Raw genomic sequence first — 19,541 nt, forward strand, 5'->3', positions numbered from 1 at the left:
GGTGTGAAATGCAGCCTTTGACCAAGTGCCCCGCACTTGTGGTAGGACGGTCCCCAGGCCACTGCTCGGGGCCCCTCCATGCCGGCTTCACCCAGCGCTAGTGCAGGGATGGCCTGGTGAGCCACTCTCTGTCCGGGTGTCTGGGGCCCCTGCTCTTCCCCTCAGGGACATCTTTCTACTGGGAAGACGGGCAGTCCAGACAGCTGAAGCAGCAGGATCGCATGGTGTTTGAGCCACTTTAGACTCTGCAACAGGGAAGCTGCTGGGAAGGATGCTGAGGTGTACGAGTTGAGATGGGAGATCCTGGCTGAAGGTGCCCTCCCACCCTCCCACGCCCCCTGCAGAGGGGACAGTTAAAAGGCCATGGGTTGCCGAAACTGGTGTGGCTCAGTGGATAGAGCATCGGCCTGCAGACTGATGGGTCCCAGGTTCGATTCCGGTCGGGGGCATGTGCCTGGATTGCGGGCACATCCCCGATAGGAGGTGTGCAGGAGGCGGCTGATCGTTGTTTCTCTCTCATCGATGTTTCTAGCTCTCTGTCCCTCTCCCTTCCTCTCTGTAAAAAATCAATAATATATATATATATTTTTTAAAAAAAGGCCATGAGTTGGGCGGGGCAGAGGTCGGAGGGGATGGCAGAGGTCGTTTGGATTTTGTTCTAAGTGCAGAGGAACTGATTGGTTTACTTAAGCTGGGCGGGGGTGGTACGGGGTGTATGACTTCTGACATGAATTTTAAAATAATTCCCCAGCTGCTCATAGAACAGGGTGGGAGGAGAGGGCAGGACTTGGGTCTGCAGGGATTCCTGTTTTGGAGGTGTGTGCACCTCACCTTCGCTGGACCTGGCTGCCAGGCTGAGGTGCCACCTGTGCAGGCTCCACCCTAAGCAGGTGGTGGGGGTCCTGCCCTCCCTGGGGTCCTTGTACCCCCTGCCCCCTGCTGAGCGAGAATCAGAGCCCTGCCCGGCCCTGCTCACACCCTGGCCCGTCTTCTGGGCGCAGGGCAGACCACCTGCCCCTCTGGGCGAGGCTCTCCGCAGCTCCTCAAACCCGGGACCCTGTCCCCAAGCCCCGTAGGAGCAGTGGCTTAGCGCAGCCTGCCGCCAGCCAGCCCACTGCATGATTTTGAATCCACTCCTCTAGGGCAGGGCTGTCCCACAAAAATATAATTGAACCCGATCAGCATGGCTCAGTGGTTCAGGGTCGGCCTGTGAGCCAGGAGGTCACAGTTTGATTCCCTGCCAGGGCACGTGCTCCACTGTAAGCTCCATCCCCAGTGCGGGCATGTAGGAGGCAGCCCATCAGTGATTCTCTCTTCTCTCTCACCATTGATGTTTCTCTCTCTCCCTCTCCTTTCTCTCTGAAATCCAAAATATATAGATATACCATGTTTCCCCGAAAATAAGACATCCTCTGAAAATAAGACCTTCTTACAGGTTTCCTTCTGAGTGAAATATAAGGCATCCCCCGAAAATAAGGGCTCCCCCCCCCCCCAGGCTAAACATGAGAGATTTGGTCCACTGATTCTGAAAGAAATGGAGTCACAAGAAATTCACCAAGAAATTCAGGAATTGGATTGTTATGATGATGTTCCAAAAGATGATGACATGATGATTGTCATTGAATAAAGGAGTAAATTCTTGATACTGTAGGATTCACAGTTTGTCTGGTTTGTGTTGACAACTACCATACTACCGTACCGTATACAGGTAATAAATTTCCTTTATTTTCATTTAACAATAAATGTGTACCGTATTCTTCTTCATGGAAAAATAAGACATCCCCTGAAAATAAGACCTAACGCATCTTTGGGAGCAAAAATTAATATAAGACACTGTCTTATTTTCAGAGAAACAGGGTAGATATAGATATAGATATGTGTATGTATATATGTATGTATGTATATATGTATGTATGTATGTATGTATTATATGTATGTATATACTAGAGTCCTTATGCACGAGATTCATGCAAGAATGGGCTTTCCTTCCCTGGCTGCCGGCTCCGGCTCCCCTCTGGCCCCCAGGACGCGGGTTTTCCTTGCAGCCCTCACTTCCTCCAGAAGGTCAGCTGGAAGAATGTCCTGTCTAATTAGCACATTAAGCTCTTATTTGTTATAGGTAGTTAGCCACAGAAGTCATTTTAAACTATCTAGTAGCCACATTAAAAAAGAATTAGCCCTAAGAATTAGCTCAGTGGATAAAGCGTCGGCCTGGGCACTCAAGGGTCCCAGGTTCGATTCCGGGCAAGGGCATGTACCTTGGTTGCGGGCACATCCCCAGTAGGGGGTGTGCAGGAGGCAGCTGATCGATGTTTCTCTCTCATCGATGTTTCTAACTCTCTATCCCTCTCTCTTCCTCTCTGCAAACAATCAATAAAATATATTTTTAAAAATAAGAAAGAATTGAAACAAGTAAATTAATTTTAACAATGCACTTAATTTAACCGGGCTTACCATTATTATCATTTCAACATATAATCAATATAAAAAATTATTATTGAAGCGTCACGTTCTTTTTCCGTACTGTTTCCTGTGTATGTTGACATGTATGGCACTGTCAGTTCAAGGGCTCAGAAGCCACATGGGAGTGGCGGTGATGGGAGTGGCTGCTTGGGGCCTCCCCTTGTCTCTTGCACACACACACACACACACACACACACACACACACACCCCGACAGCCTGAGGATTGTGATGGAGATTTGGAGCTTATAAACCTCAGGTTCTCATCCCAAAAGTGTGGTGGAGAGTAAAAGGGCCGGTGTGGGGATTTCCCTCCTGATTCTAACAGTTTCCATGTCACACAGGGGAGAGATAGCGGGGCAACAATTAAAGCCGCAAATGGCCTCCGGCAGCGCATGTGCGTACGGACTAGAGTGCTCGCTGGCGGAATGTAGTGTCTGGTCTGGCTGATATTCGAAAAAGGAATCTAACGCAAAAAAAAAAAAAAAATTTTAAAAATAAGAGAGAAATGTATTGTTTCCCTCGCCATGTAAAAGTGTGGGATGCTTTTTGTTAAACTTGTCTTTTAATGGAAACCCTAAATCTGTGGCTTTTGTTTTTGTTTTTGAGGAAATGGAGAAAGGAAGGAAGCCGGAGGGGTTTAATTCGTTATGCTAGCTTTGGATTCTGCAGAGTCAGGAAACCAGAAAGGACGCGTTCTCAGAGCAGTGACATTTAACTGCACTGGAAGGGCGCGCCCAAGGTCACCCTTGTAAAGGGTTTGTCTCCCTCCGCGGCGTTTTCATACAGCATGTCCTTTGGTCTTTTGTGCAGCAGCATTTCTTGGTCTTTCTTTCCTGGTGTGGGAACACTAGGGTTCTCACTGGCTCTGCACGTGCCCTGTCCTCCGGGCCCTCCACAGGGTACCACTCGACAGAAGCTTGTTGACTGACTCACGGATCGTGCCTGGGGGAGGGAGAGCTATAGGGAGGGTCTTCTTCCCTTTCTTTTGGTCCAGACAGACTACTGTGTGCATTTTTTAAGCAGTCCTTGTTCATACAAGATACATCAGACCCTGGCTGTGCTTTTTTTTTTTTTTTTTTTTAAATATAGTTTTTATTTCAGAGAGGAAGGGAGAGGGAGAGAGAGATAGAAACATTAATGATGAGAGAGAATCATTGATTGGCTGCCTCCTGCACGACCCCCACTGGGGATCAAGCCCACAACCCGGGCATGTGCCCTTGACCGGAGTCGAACCTGGAACCCTTCAGTCCGCAGGCTGATGCTCTGAGCCAAACCAGCTAGTGCTCCAGGTGTATTTTTTATATATATATATTTTTTTTTTAATTGATTTTTTACAGAGAGGAAGGGAGAGAGCTAGAGAGCTAGAAACACCGACCAGCTGCCTCTTGCACACCCCCTACTGGGGATGTGCCCGCAACCAACGTACATGCCCTTGACCGGAATCGAACCTGGGACCTTTCAGTCCGCAGACCGACGCTCTACCACTGAGCCAAACCGGTCTCGGCTATTTTTGTTTTACTGGCTCCCTGAGAAACTTTAAAAAGGAAATTAAATACAGCCACTGTTTGTTTTCAGTATTTTAACTACGCTCTCTGTTTTAGGACTCTGTCTGTGCTTTAGCGCCAGGACAGTTATGTGGGTCTAGGGAAAGCTTGTTTCTATGTCTCTATAAACATTCCTTTCAGGCCCGGCCAGTGTGGCTCAGTGATTGAGCGTTGACCTATGAACCAGGAGATCACGGTTTGACTCCAGTCAGATCACATGCCCAGGGTGCGGGCTCGATCCCCAGTAGGGGATGTGTGGGAGGCAGCAGATCGATGATTCATCACTGATCAATAAAAAATATATTTTAAAAATGTTCCTTTCCATTTTCTTTTTGCTTCTTTTTTGTTTTGTTTTTTAATATATTTTATTGATTTTTTTTTTTTTTTTACAGAGAGGAAGGGAGAGAGATAGAGAGCCAGAAACGTCAATGAGAGAGAAACATTGACCGGCTGCCTCCTGCACACCCCCCACCAGGGATGTGCCCGCAACCAACGTACATGGCCCTGATCGGAATCGAACCCGCGACTCTTCAGTTCACAGACCGACGCTCTACCACTGAGCCAAACTGGTTTCGCCTTCTTTTTGCTTCTTTCCTTTTTCCTGTTGAGGAATCATTTTGGTTACCTAGACCAGCGGTCTGCAAACTCATTAGTCAACAGAGCCCAATAGCAACACTACAACGATTGAAATTTCTTTTGAGAGCCAAATTTTTTAAACTTAAACTTCTTTTAATGCCACTTCTTCAAAATAGACTCGCCCAGGCCGTGGTATTTTGTGGAAGAGCCACACTGAAGGGGCCAAAGAGCCGCATGTGGCTCGCGAGCCGCAGTTTGCTAACCACTGACCTAGATTCTAAAAACATCTAGCTATTATCATCTGACGAGAACATCCACCATCTGGTCATTTCAAATCAAATGAGACATTTACCTCCAGGACCACAAGGGAAGGGAGACCTCGCTGTCACCAGCCGGTCTTTGCTGGCCCTGAGGGGATCCCGTCATTCGTCCATGGGTACATGAGGCTGGAAACCTTGTGGTTGCTGCCCTCCTCGGCAACCCTGCCAGCCTAGAACCCATGTCAGCCGGTAAGACGCCAGCATCCGGCCAAATCCTCGCTTGTCCGTCTGTGGGCACATGGCACCGGACACTTGAGAATTTTCTCCCACGCCCGGGCCGGGAAGCTCGGTTGCTTAGCGCGTCATCCTCATGTGCCGAGGTTGTGGGTTTGACCCAGATCAGGGCACAAATAAAGAACAACCAGCGAAGGCATCAGTAAGGGGGACAACAAACCTCTCTCCCTCCCTGCCTTTCTCCCTTCCTCTCTAAAATCAAGACTCTTTTTGAAAACCATTTCTCCCCCCTTTTCCCTTTTCTATGGGATGCCTCAGTAAAACGATTGCCTTGAGGTTTTGACAGCTTAACTTCCTCACCCCGGCTGGGCTGAGACCTCTGTAACACTATGAAGACCAACTCTCTCTTTGGCCTGGGAAGCTGCACGGCGCTCTGTGCCCACCTTTCCTCCAGGGAGCTAGCTCCCTGAGGTTTGTCTCCGGCCGGCCGCCCTCCGTGAATGGGGCTCACGTTGCAGTTTTTAGTGACAGTGACAGTGCAGGTGGCAAGCGAGAGGCACCCCACTCCACCCCCAACCCCACCCCCACCCCCACCCCTGCCCCTGCCCAGGCTTCTTGAAGACATTCTCCCTGAGCCTCCTGCCTGCAGCACCCTCTGCTCAGGCTTCTCAGGGTGGATTGCTTCTTTGCATTTCTTCTCTGCAAACCTCTAGGGTCTGCCTCCTGCCAGCGCTCTCCCCTGACACCTCTGTCTCCCCTCTTTCTCAGCCTCCCGTTGGCAGAAGCAGCTGCGAAGCCCCAGACTTCTGGGATGCTGCTGCGTTTTTAGAAGCTCTGAGGGAAAGGGCATGTTTTTCGTTCCTGTCCCCCCTGGGGTGGCTGCCCTGCCGCGTGGGGCCTCCTACAGGCCTCGGAGACCTCCTCGCAGCCGCTGCCGCGGTGGTTCCTCAGCCGTGAGTAACGTGCATCGGCTGCTGGCTGGGCCTCGCGTACCTTGGATAACACGTGCGGCGCTGCGATGCACTCGGCCGCGGCTTTTCCACCCTCGGCTCACTTTCGCACTCGGCATGCTGTTTCAGAAGAACGGCTTCTCTAACGCAGTGGTGGCACACCCCTTGAGTATGGCTCTTCCACCAAATGCCACGGCCTGGGCGAGTCTATTTTGAAGAAGTGGCTTTAGAAGAAGTTTGGTTTAAAAAATGTGGCTCTCCAAAGAAATTTCAGTCATTGTACCGTTGATATCTGGCTCTGCTGACGAATGAGTTTGCCGACCCCTGGGCTAGCGTGTTGTGGCTGCTCCTCGGCGTCCCCGGGTGCTGAGGCCCCTGGCTGTCTCTGTTTGATGAAGGGGAACGCGGTGGCGCCCTCAGACATCACCCAGGGGCGGAACAGAAGATTTGGCTGCTGAATGTAGGCTGTTTAGTAGCTCAGAGGGGGATTCCCGCACTGGTTTGGGCTCCTAAAGGATGTGCTGTGCCCGGCTCCTGCGGAGGCATCGTGGCCCGCGGTGCCCATCTCTGTGCCTGTGTGAGGAGAAAGGGGTCGGTGCCCGGTGACCACACAGGAAAGCTGGGTTTGTGCCTGCTTCACAGCGGATCCCGTTGTTTTTGAGACTGAATGGAGAAATAATTCATTTCTCCTGTGAAGCCACTGTCTGTGTCCGAATCACCCAGGACAGGGAGGGATGAGGGAGAACAGGAAGACGTCTGGGATGGAGGTGGGGAGAGGACAGCTCCTGGCCAAAGTGGCAGCCCCCCCCCCCCCTCACACACACTCCCCTTCCCCCCGGGCACGGGTCAGGGGCCCGGGAGGGCAGGATTCCTGCTATTGTGAAAGGGAGGCCATGTTTGGTTCCCTCACTCATTCGGTCGATCCACCTGCCCTGCACCATACGAGGAGCCAAGTGCACATGTGAGGACACACAAGACACACTCCTGTCCTCAGGAAGCCTGTGGGCCTGCGGAGACGGGCCCCGGCCAATCCCGGGCCGCTGCGAACAGCACCCCCTGGCTGCGGTGGCAGAGGGTGCGGGACCCAGCCCCAGGGAAAGATTAAGGGGCCAGCTGGGCAAAGCTGCCCGTTCATTTCTTCATCCATCCATCCATTCATTCATTCATTCAATAAATATATATGGAACGCCTCACTGGGAGGTGACTTAAGTAAAAACCAAAGGGAGCCAGCAGGCTGGACACACGAGGGAAGAGCATAACTGAAACGGGGGCTGCTGGGAGGAACAGTTGGGGAGGAAATGACCGGGAGCTCCGTTTAGAACATGGGGGCTTTTGGGCTGCTTCTTGGGGCCTCCAGTTGGGGGTGGTGACGAGCAGTGGGGTGATGGAGTCTGGATTTCAGGGGAGAGGTCTGAGGTAGAGAGAAACTTTGAAGCCACGAGCATATGGATGTTATGAAAGCCAGGAGGCTGAGCCCTGGGGGCCGCAGCTCCCATGCTCTGGAGAAAAGAGCGGGACCTGGCCCGGGAGACTGAGGAGCAGCAGCCGCAGAGGCCGGAGGAGGCTGGCGGGGCCGCGGGGCCAGAGCCATGGAAGCCAGCACAGGAGGGAGCACCTGCCTCGAGGAAAGGCCGGGTGAGGGGTGAGGGTCTGTCAATGGAGCTCCACAGAGTACTAGGAACACAAGGCCGCCTTCCAGCTGCAGGATCAGCCTTCTTTTTAAAATTGATTTCAGAGAGGAAAAGAGAGGGAGAGAGAGCAACATCAATGATGAGAGAGAATCATTGATTGGCCACCTCCGGCACGCCCCCTACTGGGGGGTCGAACCTGCAACCCGGGCATGTTCCTTACCAGGAATCGAACCGTGATGTCCTGATTCATAGGTCAATGCTCAACCACCGAACGCTCAACCACCGAGCCACGCCGGCCCGGCAGGATCGGGCCTCTTTAATTTTTTTTTTTTTATAATATATATTATTGATTTTTTTTTTTTTTTTTTTTTTTTTTTTTTTTTTTTTTTACAGAGAGGAAGGGAGAGAGATAAAGAGTTAGAAACATCGATGAGAGAGAGTCATCGATCAGCTGCCTCTTGCACGTCCCCTCCCGGAGATGTGCCCGCAACCAAGGTACATGCCCCTGACCGGAATCGAACCCGGGACCTTTCAGTCCACAGGCTGACGCTCTATCCACTGAGCCAAACCGGTTTCGGCAGGATCGGGCCTCTTTAAAATGAGCCCACAGTCGGGTTGTCCACACACGGGAGGGGGCTTGTCAGGTGGGAACCGTTGGGGGACAGCCATGCCCTGGTGGGCGGTGCCTTGCTGGCTTTGGTCACGAGTGGCCGGCCTTCCCGCAGCACGTTCTCCGGATGAATGGCAGCCGGTGTTCCTTCCGGCGGGCGGCTCAGGGCGGGGCCATCCCCCCGGTGACGGTGCGCGTGGTGGTGGTGGTGATCGCTGCTGCTCCTGGTGGGGGCTGGCTTGGTTCTTTGGTTCTGGCCTCCCGATGTCACAAGCCGTCCAGGAAGCTTAAGTCCTGCGTCGGAGGAACATTGGGGATGGACATCGCAGCACAGCGAGTGGGGTGGGGTTTGGGCTTCCGGTGACACACGAGCGTTACGGGCTGTGAGGAACCTTAGGCTGCCCGCAAAGGGAAAACTCAATTAGATCTGAATGGATTTAATTGCTTAATGAATTCTAAGTGTGTAAACGTTTAGAGGCAAGCTTGTTCGGGGGGCCTGGGCAGGGGGTGGGGTGGGGGAGGACTGTGAGGAGGTTCACATGCCTTTCCTGACAGGGAAGATGGAAACTCACTCTCCCGACACCCGCAGCCTCACCCGCAGACATCCCAGGTTATATTGTACATGCTTGGTTTAATGGCTGATGGACATACCTAAGGACAAGATCCGATATCTTATTTGATCCTCAAATACCATAGTTCCAAGCACTAAGTGATGCGGGTTTAATAGCTCCTGTTTCATAGACAGCGAGCTGAGGCTTATGGAGGTGACAGCTTTGCCCCCGGCAGGGCCGGGCTGTCAGCCCAGGTCTCCCGATTCCAACATCTGGCCTTCGCCGGGGGCCGGGGGCCAGCAGGGGGGAGAGGGAAGGAAGTAGCCCCTTTGACAAGTGTATTCACGGATCCCGCCACTGGCATTTATTACTAACAGATGGGCCAGAGGCTCCGTGGGATTGGAATCCTAAGGACTCCCAGGCATTTAACAAGGTGTTCTCGTATCTCGTGAAATCCGCTGTCACGCCGTCCGTCCTCTGAAACGTGCTCCCCCAAGAAGAGCTATTAGACCCTCGTCTGCCCGGGAGATCGGGCGGCGAGCAGCCTTCCTTCCCTCCCTCCCTCCCGCCCCCTTGGTCCCTGTGGGGCCAGAACGTTGCCCTGTGGTCCCGGCTCCCCACACGCCTGCAGGGTGTGAGTGCCAGCGCTTCCCCGGAGGTACCTGCCACGGGGGTTGGAGGACTCGGTGGCTGTTTTCTTCATAACTGAAGCAGTTGACTGTGCTGGTTCCGAGTTCTCTTTGTCCCCCTGTGCTCACATCTCCACACGGGCTCCTCCCATCTTCCTGCAGATGTTTGAGCAAATCCATGTGCTGGAGGAGTTCACCACACACACACACACACACACACACACACCCATTCCTGGAGAACCTGATGAAGTGAACAAAGCTTGCCAAGACCAGTTCCCCGAAGACATCCAAGCTACCTGTTACTGTTACACATACCATATATATAATATGGTGTATGTAATACATTACAGTGAATATGTAGTACGTGACAGTATACTAGAGGCCCCGTGCACAAATTTGTGCATATAGCGGTCCCTCGGCCTGGCCTGCGATCAGGGCCAAACAGAGCCATGGGAGATTCCAATTGCAGGGAGAGGCTGTGAGAGGTTGGCCTGCCAGCCCGATGGGGCCCAGCCGCAGGAGGTTGGCTGTGGGAACACACTGACCACCAGGGGGCAGCTCCTGCGTTGAGCGTCTGCCCCTTTGTGGTCAGTGCATGACATAGCAACCGGTCAACTGGTCGTTCAGTCAATTAGGCTTTTATATATATAGATTACTATAGTATACAAATATGACTGCGTTATAATCTCTCCCCCTACACACACACACCCCTATACATCCTTCTTCAGATGTATCTTTCTAAAGGCTACTATGCTTTTCACATTTTACTTCAAACACTGAAAACAAGTATTGGAGGCCAGAGAGCAACAGCTAAAGTAGAACAAGCCCCTAGTTCATGAGCCTTATGAGAGGAAATCTCTTCCCGTTTCACTGCACTCCGCTGTCAGTTTATGACATTGTCAGTTTATGACTGTTCAGTAAACCATTTGGCGCGCGATTTAGGCTGGATTTAGATTTTGGCCCCTTCTCTGATTGAGTTCGACACCCCTACGTTAGACAATTCTTTCTTTTCTTTTTCTTTCCCTATGCCAGCATGAGTATTTTGAGAAACTTTGCACCAACACTATTCAGATACTTGTATTTAACTTGCAAAACTTAAACATGGGCTTTTTCTATTTGCACTGTTTCAGAATTCACGGGGGAGGGGGGAGGGTGGGGATAAAATAAAATCCAGTCTCCTCCAGCGGCTAAATTTAAGTTTTGGTCAACATGGGGAGGGTTTGAAAATCAGCTTTAAATTTAGAGCATGCCCAGGGAGAGGTTGTTTCTCTGGCCAAATTAAGCATTAATGTTGCAGCTGGATTCTGTTCCTTTGTGAACATGCAAATTAACATCTCCAGTGGCTCCCTCCGCCTGCAGACTTACGTACCAGCCTCCAAACATGTTATTTGTTATTAACCCCACCGTATGTATGTGCGGGGGTGTGCCGTGACTTCCCCCAGATGTGGCGACCCTAACGGCAGCGGTGCAGGTCACTCAAACATGCTTCTGTTTAAAACAGAGGTGTCCAGGCCAGCGGGCACTGTGGCTGCAGTGTGATGCAGGCCTGAGGCCGGCGGCCTGGGGGCGGGCTGCATTTCGTTCCAATAGGCCAGGGGTCTGCAACCTTTAAGATATAAAGAGCCACTTGGACCCGTTTCCGAAGGAAAAAAAAACCTGGGACCCGCAAAACCATTGCGACATTTAAAACAAATATAACTCTGCATATATTGTTTCTTACCTTCATGCTATATACCGGATCATGCAGTTAGCCGTCAATCTGAAGAAAAAAGGGACTTTTTCACTTATCAATGTAAAATATATTTTTGCAAATTAATAGCTAATTAAAATATTTAATTTACCTGGTTAATGGGATTTTTGCTCCTGAACCTCAGTGCACAGTGTCAGCACATCAGGGCTGTAAGACGTTACCTCCATTTTCACACAGGCTTGCAAGTTGCCGGAGCCGCGGTAAAGCTTCAAAAGAGCCGCATGCGGCTCTGGAGCTGTAGGTTGCCGACACCTGCAATAGGCTAAGGTGACCAGACGTCCCGCTTTTGGAGGAACAGTCCCAATTTGTAACAATTTGTCACGCGTCCCGCGGCGTCTTTAAAAAGTCCCGATTTTTTTTTTAAAAAAAATTGTTACAATCGGGACGTCCCATCACCTTACAATAGGCTCCCAAGGATGCGTCTTCCTATGTCGACAAAACAGACGTGCCGTGTTGACCCGGGTCCTTCCAGGCGATCTATTTTTAACCCAGGAACCGTCGTTGCAAATCTTTAGGCTTTCCTTATACTCGCTCTTTGTGAACGGAGACTCCAGAGAGCCTGCTCGCTGGCCCCCTGCGATAGGAGGCCCGGTGTGCCCCTCCCCACACGTGGCCGGGGGGCCCCTGCGGCTTTAGTGGCACGCAGTCGCCCGGTGTCTGAGCGGCTGTGTGTGAAACTCGCGTGTGCCTGGGAGTCACCCCCGGAGCCTGCCGGTTTCGCTTCAGCAGCTCGGGGTGGTGCCCGAGACTTTGCGTTTCCAGCGTGATCCCAGGGGACACGGTGGTGCTGACCCCGGGGAGCACACTTTGAGCAGCAAGGCTCTGAACCACGTACATTCGACCCCATATTCACAGGACGGGGTGTGTGTGGGGGGGCGGTTAGGCCCCCACAAGGCTGTTTCCATCGGCCCTAGTCTTCCCACCCTCTCCCCTCCGGCTCTCACACCTTTTGCAGAGGAGGAGGTGGTGAACATCCTACCACGTTGGTTTAAATTTTTTTTAAAAAATATATTTTATTGATTTTTTTTACAGAGAGGAAGGGAGAGAGATAGAGAGCTAGAAACGTCGATGAGAGAGAAACATCAATCAGCTGCCTCCTGCACACCCCCCACTGGGGATATGCTTGCAACCAAGGCACATGCCCTGACCGGAATCGAACCCGGGACCTTTCAGTCCGCAGACCGACGCTCTAGCCACTGAGCCAAACCGGTTTCGGCTGGTTTAATTTTGATTGTTGGGGGGCCCTTTGGGAGTCGGAGGAGGAAGAGCACCTCCATCAACCCCCAGCCTCCACCCCAAAACCATCAGGATGGTTGCGTTGTGCCTGTGTTTTTCCAGAAATGTTCCTGATTATGGCTCACGGCGGATCCACCCACTGTGGCCTCAAGATAACTGAGGCTGCGGGGCCGGGCGCGAGGGAGGGATCGGTCCAGGATAAACCCACCCAGGGTGGCAGCTGGCCCTTCCCTGCTCCGTTCAGACCTGGCCTGAGGCCCGACATTTCCTTTTGCTGTCTCCAGTGAGAACGGCCCTGGGCCGCGTCCAGCAACCCCCGTCTCCTCCCCGGCGCTGCAATCCTGTGGGCGCTCCATAAATACTTGTTGACTGACTGGACTCATTCCCTGGGCGGAAAAGAAGGGCAGGAGGAAGTAGGGAAAAGGGGAGTGGGCTTGGGTTCCTGCCTCTCCTCGAAGCGTCTACACCGAGGCAAGGCCCAGGCTGGTGTCTGGGGTTTGCGCGGGGGTGACCGCCTCCACCAGACGGAGTAGCGTTAAGAAGTTTAATTTTTGTGATTCGCTAATTGCAGTTTCTTTCTTTGGATGCTGAAGGCAGAAAGCGGTTCCTTCCAGAATTTCCAACTGGGAACCCGGCGGAAGGGAAAGCAGCCTGGGAAAAGGGGCCACTCGCTGCCCCGGGATGGGGTGGGCCCTGGGTCTTGAGCAGCCCCCTTTGGGTAAGGTGACCAGACGTCCCACTTTTGGCGGGACAGTCCCGCTTTTTAACAATTTGTCCCGCGTCCCACTGCGTCTTAAAGAAGTCCCTACTTTTTTAAAACGCCACGGGACGCGGGACAAATTGTTAAAAATCGGGACTTCTGCCAAAACCGGTTTCGCTCAGTGGATAGAGCGTCGGACTGCGGACTGAAGGGTCCCAGGTTCGATTCTGGTCAAGGGCACGTACATTGGATGCGGGCACATCCCTGGTGGGGGGTGTGCAAGAGGCAGCTGGTCGATGTTTCTCTCCCATTGATGTTTCTAACTCTCTATCCCTCTCCCTTTGTCTCGGTAAAAAATCAATAAAAATATATTTTTTTTAAAAAGCGGGACATCTGGTTACCTTACCCTTGGGAGGGTAGCAGAGACCTTCGGGGTGTTGGCTGTGGGGACCCCCAGGTCCTCGGCAGTTTAAGGCCTGGGTTTTCCCTGGTTGTGCGGCTGTGAGGATCTAGGGCTGTGTTGTTTTCTTACAATCACACACCGCGCCGGCTTCCTTCTCCCTCCCCCAGGAGCCGAAGGGGTTTCCCGGCTTGCCAGGGGGTGGCTGCCACGAGGGGCCTGCTTGGTGCAGGCTGCTTGCACTGCCCCTCGGCTGCCCTTCCGGGTCTCTGGAACCTTCCTCAGAGCTTGCAGAATTTTTTGAAAACATTTTTATTGATTTCAGAGAGGAAGGGAGGAGAGAGAGATAGAAACATCAGTGAGGAAAGAGAATCACTGATCAGATGCCTCCTGCACGCCCCCTACTGGGGATCGAGACTGCAACCGGGGCATGTGCCCCTGACGGGAACGGAACCTGGGACCCTTCAGCCCGCAGGCCAAGGCTCTATCCACTGAGCCACACCAGCTAGGCCGAGAATTTTTGTCACCTTGTGTCACAGAGACAATTCCTCCCTCCACCCCCCAAGTTATTTGCTTTAGGGTCTGAGCTCTGATGGAGCATTTTCCTGAGGTTTCTGCTCACGGGCCTCAGAAACCCATGGGCTCCCGGGGTGGGGAAGAGCCCTTGGTTTCCTCATCTGTGCAAAGGCAGCGCACGAACGCTCTGCCCACAGAGCTGCTGTGAGAGTTGAGTGAGGTGCATGTGCAGAGACTTACGTTTTGGGGACATTAGCATTATGTTTCTACACTTTGAGCTTTTGCATCTAGTCTTCTGGGTTCTGGTGTCTAAATGTATGAGTGCTCCATAAATGCTTCTTTTAAGTTACGTTAGTGACAGAAAGGAGGGGAGGGTGTTACCAGCAGTGTTGTGCTGGTAGATGTTAAGGGTGGAGGGTGCTCTAATTTGTCACGTCTGTCCTTTTCATGTGCAAATGCTCCCACTCTGGCCAATTTCAAGCCACCGGTGTGGCAGCACTGAGCTCCCAGTTAGGAAGAGGCCCCGAGGCTCTCTGGAGGAGGGAGCCCACCCCCGGCCGCTCCCCGCCACTCGTGAGCCTGGTTTTCGGAACCCTCAAGGCTGAGATCTCAAACACAGCCTAGTTCAAAAGTGGGGTGTTGAATAAGCCGGAGTGACTTTGTAGTTACACTATTTTGTGTTTTTTTTTTGTGTGTGTGTGTGTTTTAAAAAAATCCCCTGGTGGTGCTGTTCTCTCCGAAGGGACCTGGGCACATCTGGGCCCCAGGTACACCACCTTTGGGGGCCGGTCTCTGAAGGGCATTCATTGTTCGGTCTGAGCAGCAGAAAGGTGGTAGAGAAGTGATTAACTAGGTGTGTGCTAGGGGCCAAAGGCCGACCAGGGCCTGAGGCCACCAGCAGGGGGCGAGCGCTCTGGCGTCGGCATCAGGATCCCACGTTGGGGTCAGAGGTTTGTGGAGCCTGTTGGGGAGGTCGGGGGGAGAGGGGTGTGCAGCTAATTTAACAGTTTAGGAGCGGGAAGGAAAATGAAGAAGTTTGCTGTGCTGTCTGAATAGTGTTTTGGAATAAGTAAGAAGAGGATAGTGCGACAAGTGGGTAGGTCATTGCGCCCCTTCGTGACCCATGTCTGGGTAGTATTTGTGTCCGGAGTGATGATCATCACGCTGAAGGAGAGGGCTTGTGGGAAGCGATAAAAACAAACAAACCTCTGCATCGTACATGGAGTAAATAACAAATGCTTACCCCACGTGTGTTTCAATAAAGGCTTTTCCTGGCAGTTGTGCTCGGAGGGGCGGGGCCTAAGTCACACTGCTCCTCTGGGCAAAGCTGACCAGGCCCACGTGTCTGGCCCCGGCCTAGCGCCAGTCACTTCTCTCGTCAGGGGCCAGCAGGACACAGAGCTACCGGGGAGGACCAGACAGCAGCTGACGCTAGATGCTGGCTGGCCCTCACCGCTCGGGTCCCTCTTGCATGACTCTGCTGCCCGACTGCCCCTCTCACTGACATCCGACTCAGGAAGTGCTCTGCTGGCCCCTTCCACTAGCTGCGTTTCCCACTCTGGCTCCGACTGCAGTGAAGAGACACTCTATAACTTCCCTCTGTGCTGGAGTCTGTGTGTGGTGGGGCCGAGGGGTGTGGCCAGGGGCTGGAAAGACGTCGTCCTATAGCGGAGAGGACTGAGAGGGAGAGTGACCATCCAGGAAACAGCAAGCCCCCAGGTGGCCCCCAGCCCACCCCCAGCCCCAGGGGGGCTGCACTGCTGGTGTCCAGGTGTCCAGGTGCCCAGTGGCCTCTTCTGTTGAAGCCTTAGCCACAGGCCTGACTTGGCAGCTGCAGGCCTGGCTCCCGTGCAAGCACAGGACTTCAAGATAGTCTCATCCGTGCAGCAGGCGGTTACACCCTTATTAGAGTAAGCAGACCGCTCTCCAGGCAGACACCCAGCAGTGAGTTCACTTCCTGTCACACCCGATTCAGAACGACCCTTCCAAGGGGTCCCAGCTCCAGCTCAGCGCCTCCAGGGGAGTTCGGGGCGTCCCTGGCTCCGGGGAGGGAGGTGGAGGCAGAACGGAGCCAAGAGGAGGGAGAAAGAGGCCGTGAAAGAATGTGTGTAACGGAGCGACTCCTCCCTGCAGCTGCCTCTGAAGGAGGGTTCAGACCTGTCTGCACACAAGCAGGGTCGTCGAACTAGTAAGCAGCGGCTCCCCACAGCCGGGACCCGGAGCTGGGGCCTCCAGGAGTCCCCCCTCTGCACAGGGAGCCCTGCCTCAGGGAGGCTTTCCTCCGAGCCGGGCCTCCCCTGTCGGGCCCTGAGGGGTAGATAAACCTTCCAGAGCTAGAGAGTGGAGAACTCAAGGAAACAGCAATGCTTTCTGACTTTAAACCCCGAAAACCTGGTCTCTGATGCCCACACCAGCAACGTACGCCTGGGAAAGCAGCGGGGCAGTGTCTCAGGGGCCTGAGGTTAGACCCACGCCACCCCCAGGAGAGACCATGCTGTCCAGCCACAGCATGCCGGCTGGAGGACGGTGGCCCCGGCCGGGTGGCCGCTCCCATAAGCGCCAGGTGGGCTGTGGGGTCCATGCGGTGAGGCTGCTGCACAGCACACTCTGAGTCTCCCCAGTGACTAACCCCAGGGGTCTGGGTTCCGGAAGGAGTCAGGAGCCTCTGGAAGGACAGTAGGGACGGCCCTGCGGGGCAGACAGGTTCCTGAGTCTGATGCTAAAGCACCAGGCGTTGGTGGTCACGATCACGAAGGGTGTGGCTCCGGGTCCGACAGAGGCAGCCTGGTTCCAGGGGAGCGGTCTGGGGTGCGTGGCCGGGGACCCTCCTGTGCTGTGGCCTGTGCCTCCTGGTTGCAGGTGTCAGGCTGAGCGTGGCAGGGGGTTCAAAGGCGAGTCAGACCGTGACCTGTGCTGCCAGCTGCCTGCCCCTCCGTCAGGGCGGCGAGACGAGTGCAGGCTGACCTCAGGGCGTTGGAAGGTCAGTGTCCTAAGAGAACAGAGCTGTGCTTTGGAGCCTCAGGAAGGAGGAGGGGCATTGGACCACCTCTCCTGCCATTAAAAAATAAAAAATAAAAAGCCCTGTCTGGTTTGGTTCAGTGGATAGAGCGTCAGCTTGCGGACTGAGGGGCCCGGGTTCGATTCCAGTCAAGAGCATGTACCTTGGTTGTAGGCTTCTCCACATGCAGGAGGCAACCAATCGGTGTGTTTCATCTCTCTGTCCTTCCCATTCTCTTATACTTGCTCTGGAAATCCATGGGAAAATGTCCTCAGCTGAGGATATATATAAAAAAGTTTCTGCCTTAGCCCATGGGGCTCAGCCTACTATGGACTGAACATTCTGGGCTCGATTCTGGTCAAGGGCACGTACCTCGGTTGCAGGCTCTATCCCCGACCCTGGGAACCAACCAATCCATGTGTCTCTCTCACATCGAACAACAAAAACAGTTCCTACTTCATATTGCCATTTTCAGGGCTTGCAAAGTCCAGGTCCTGTGCTTGTAACATGAGCTCAGTTAAACCTCACCCACCTTATGAACTGAGTTATTCCAGTACCTTTGACAAGTGGAAGCCGAGCTTGGGAAGGTACCTTCAGACCAAGGTAACCACAGCAGGGGTAGTCCTAGCTCGGCTGTGCTCCAGTCCATGACCTAGCAGGGGACGAGAAGTGGGTTCTGCCGAAACCGGTTTGGCTCAATGGATAGAGCGTCGGCTTGGGGACTGCAAGGTCCCTGGTTCGATTCCGGTCAAGGGCATGTACCTTGGTTGCGGGCACATCCCCAGTAGGGGGTGTGCAAGAGGCAGCTGATCGATGACTCTCTCTCATCGGTGTTTCTATCTCTCTCCCTTCCTCTCTGTATAAAATCAATAAAATATACATATTTAAAAACAAAAAAGAAGAAGAAGTGGGGTCTGTGGGTGGAAAACTGAGGGTCCTGAGTGCGGGGCGGCTGGTGCAGGCTGTGTTGGCGGTGGCTCTGACGCCATCTCTTTCGCGGTGACCGTTGTTAGACCTGCTGCCACCGCACATGTAACCCCACTCGTGTTTCCCCTGCAGCAGTGACTGTGAGGTCCCTTAGCGGGATCAGGAGCCCAGCAGTTCATCCAGCCTTGGGGGTGCGGAGTGTCACTGTGAATTAGGGAGTCTTCTGAATTATAAAACCTTTCAGAGGAACACCGGTTTATTGCATCTGAACTTCGCCGGGAATCTGAGCCGGGGGGGGGGGGGGGGGGGCGCGGGGGGGCGGGGGGCACTGAGCCAGGGCCTGCGTGCGTCCATTGCAGGTCAGCGGCCCTCTCACCTCCTCTGTGGGCTCAAAGGTTGCTTCGCAGCCTTTTAAACACCCCGTGGCAGTCTTGTTTGCAGTTAATTTGTGCTATCTGTCAAGAAAGGGTGTGCCGGTAACGGTTCCCTCCAGCACCCCACCAGCACTAATGAGTTTTGCCTGTGTAAACCCTATTAATTGTGGTGCTTGCTTTTTAATTGTCCTTCAGTCCCTTGTATGTTCACTGCCCCAGGGTTGGGACTCTGGTTTCTGTTTCCGTTGGGGCCCTGTTCCCACCCCTACCCCTAATAGCCTGGCCGGTCTGTTCTCGCCCCCTCTCAGGTCTGTGATAGTATGTGACCAGGACGAGGGGCAGAAAAATGGCCTTGTTGGCCAGCACGGCCCATGGGCAGGTGAGGAAGTCGAAAGGTTTTCGCAGGAGGGCCCAGAGTTCCCAGCCAGGAGAAGAGGGGCTTCAGACTGTCTTGATAGGACGAAGGGTGCCCAGCAGAGGGGTGCCCAGCTGGGCTAGCTGCCCTGAGAGAGGGGGGGGGGGGGACTGAAGCCAGACCACCACTTGGCACATGGGGAGGGTTCTGCCTCCTGGGGAGGCCTCTCGGTGCCCAGCACTCGGAGGTGGCCCTCGGACAGCGTCACCTGGGAGCTCGTCAGGAGGGGAGCATCTCAGGCTCTACCCCAGACCTGTTGACCCAAAACCTGCTTTCACCCAGCTCCCCGTCTGATTCACCGGGACGTTCTTGCTCTGAGAGGCTCTGCTTCTGGACCAGCTGCATTAGAATCACTTGGAAGCGAGATTCTAAATCCCAGGGCCAGGCCTTTTCCACGGGGTTGGGGCCGGGGCTGGGGCTGAGGAGCCGCTGTTGAAGGACCTCCTGCACCCTTCCACCTCCCCGTCCCCTCTGATCTGCTGCTGCTTTTCCAAGTTTGTGTGTGTATGCGTGCGTGCGTGTGTGCATGCACCTGCACTCCAAGTAAGAACACGGCTCTGACACCGAGTCGAGACTACCAGTCAGGGCTGCAGTTTCCCCTGGGAGCCTCAGGGCAGGAGCCAGAGTCAGGCCTCCCCTGGGCCCCCCAGGACCCAGTTTTACCTGGAGAAAGGAGGAAAGCTCATCATGGTGCCCCATCCCTCAGGAGACCCTGTCCCTGCAGCCTTCCTAGGGGCGGGAACCCTCCCCGGCCTGAACTCCATCACCACAAGCCTG

At 53.7% G+C, this 19,541-nt stretch overlaps 2 protein-coding genes across 2 annotated transcripts in view; one reads left to right on the plus strand and one right to left on the minus strand.

Moving 5' to 3' along the window:
- Nucleotides 1-19,541, plus strand: part of TCF7L1 (transcription factor 7 like 1) — a 161,869-nt gene that overhangs the window by 93,055 nt on the left and 49,273 nt on the right. The gene's annotated exons all lie outside the window — the stretch shown is intronic.
- Nucleotides 16,991-19,541, minus strand: part of CAPG (capping actin protein, gelsolin like) — a 119,960-nt gene continuing 117,409 nt past the window's right edge. Inside the window, exon 11 of the mRNA XM_084900273.1 lies at nucleotides 16,991-17,001. The gene's annotated coding sequence lies outside the window, so the exon portion shown is untranslated. The remainder of the gene's footprint in view (nucleotides 17,002-19,541) is intronic.

This window comes from Pipistrellus hanaki, assembly GCF_964339955.1.
Source record: "Pipistrellus hanaki genome assembly, chromosome: 12".
In the NCBI taxonomy this organism is placed as follows: domain Eukaryota; kingdom Metazoa; phylum Chordata; class Mammalia; order Chiroptera; family Vespertilionidae; genus Pipistrellus; species Pipistrellus hanaki.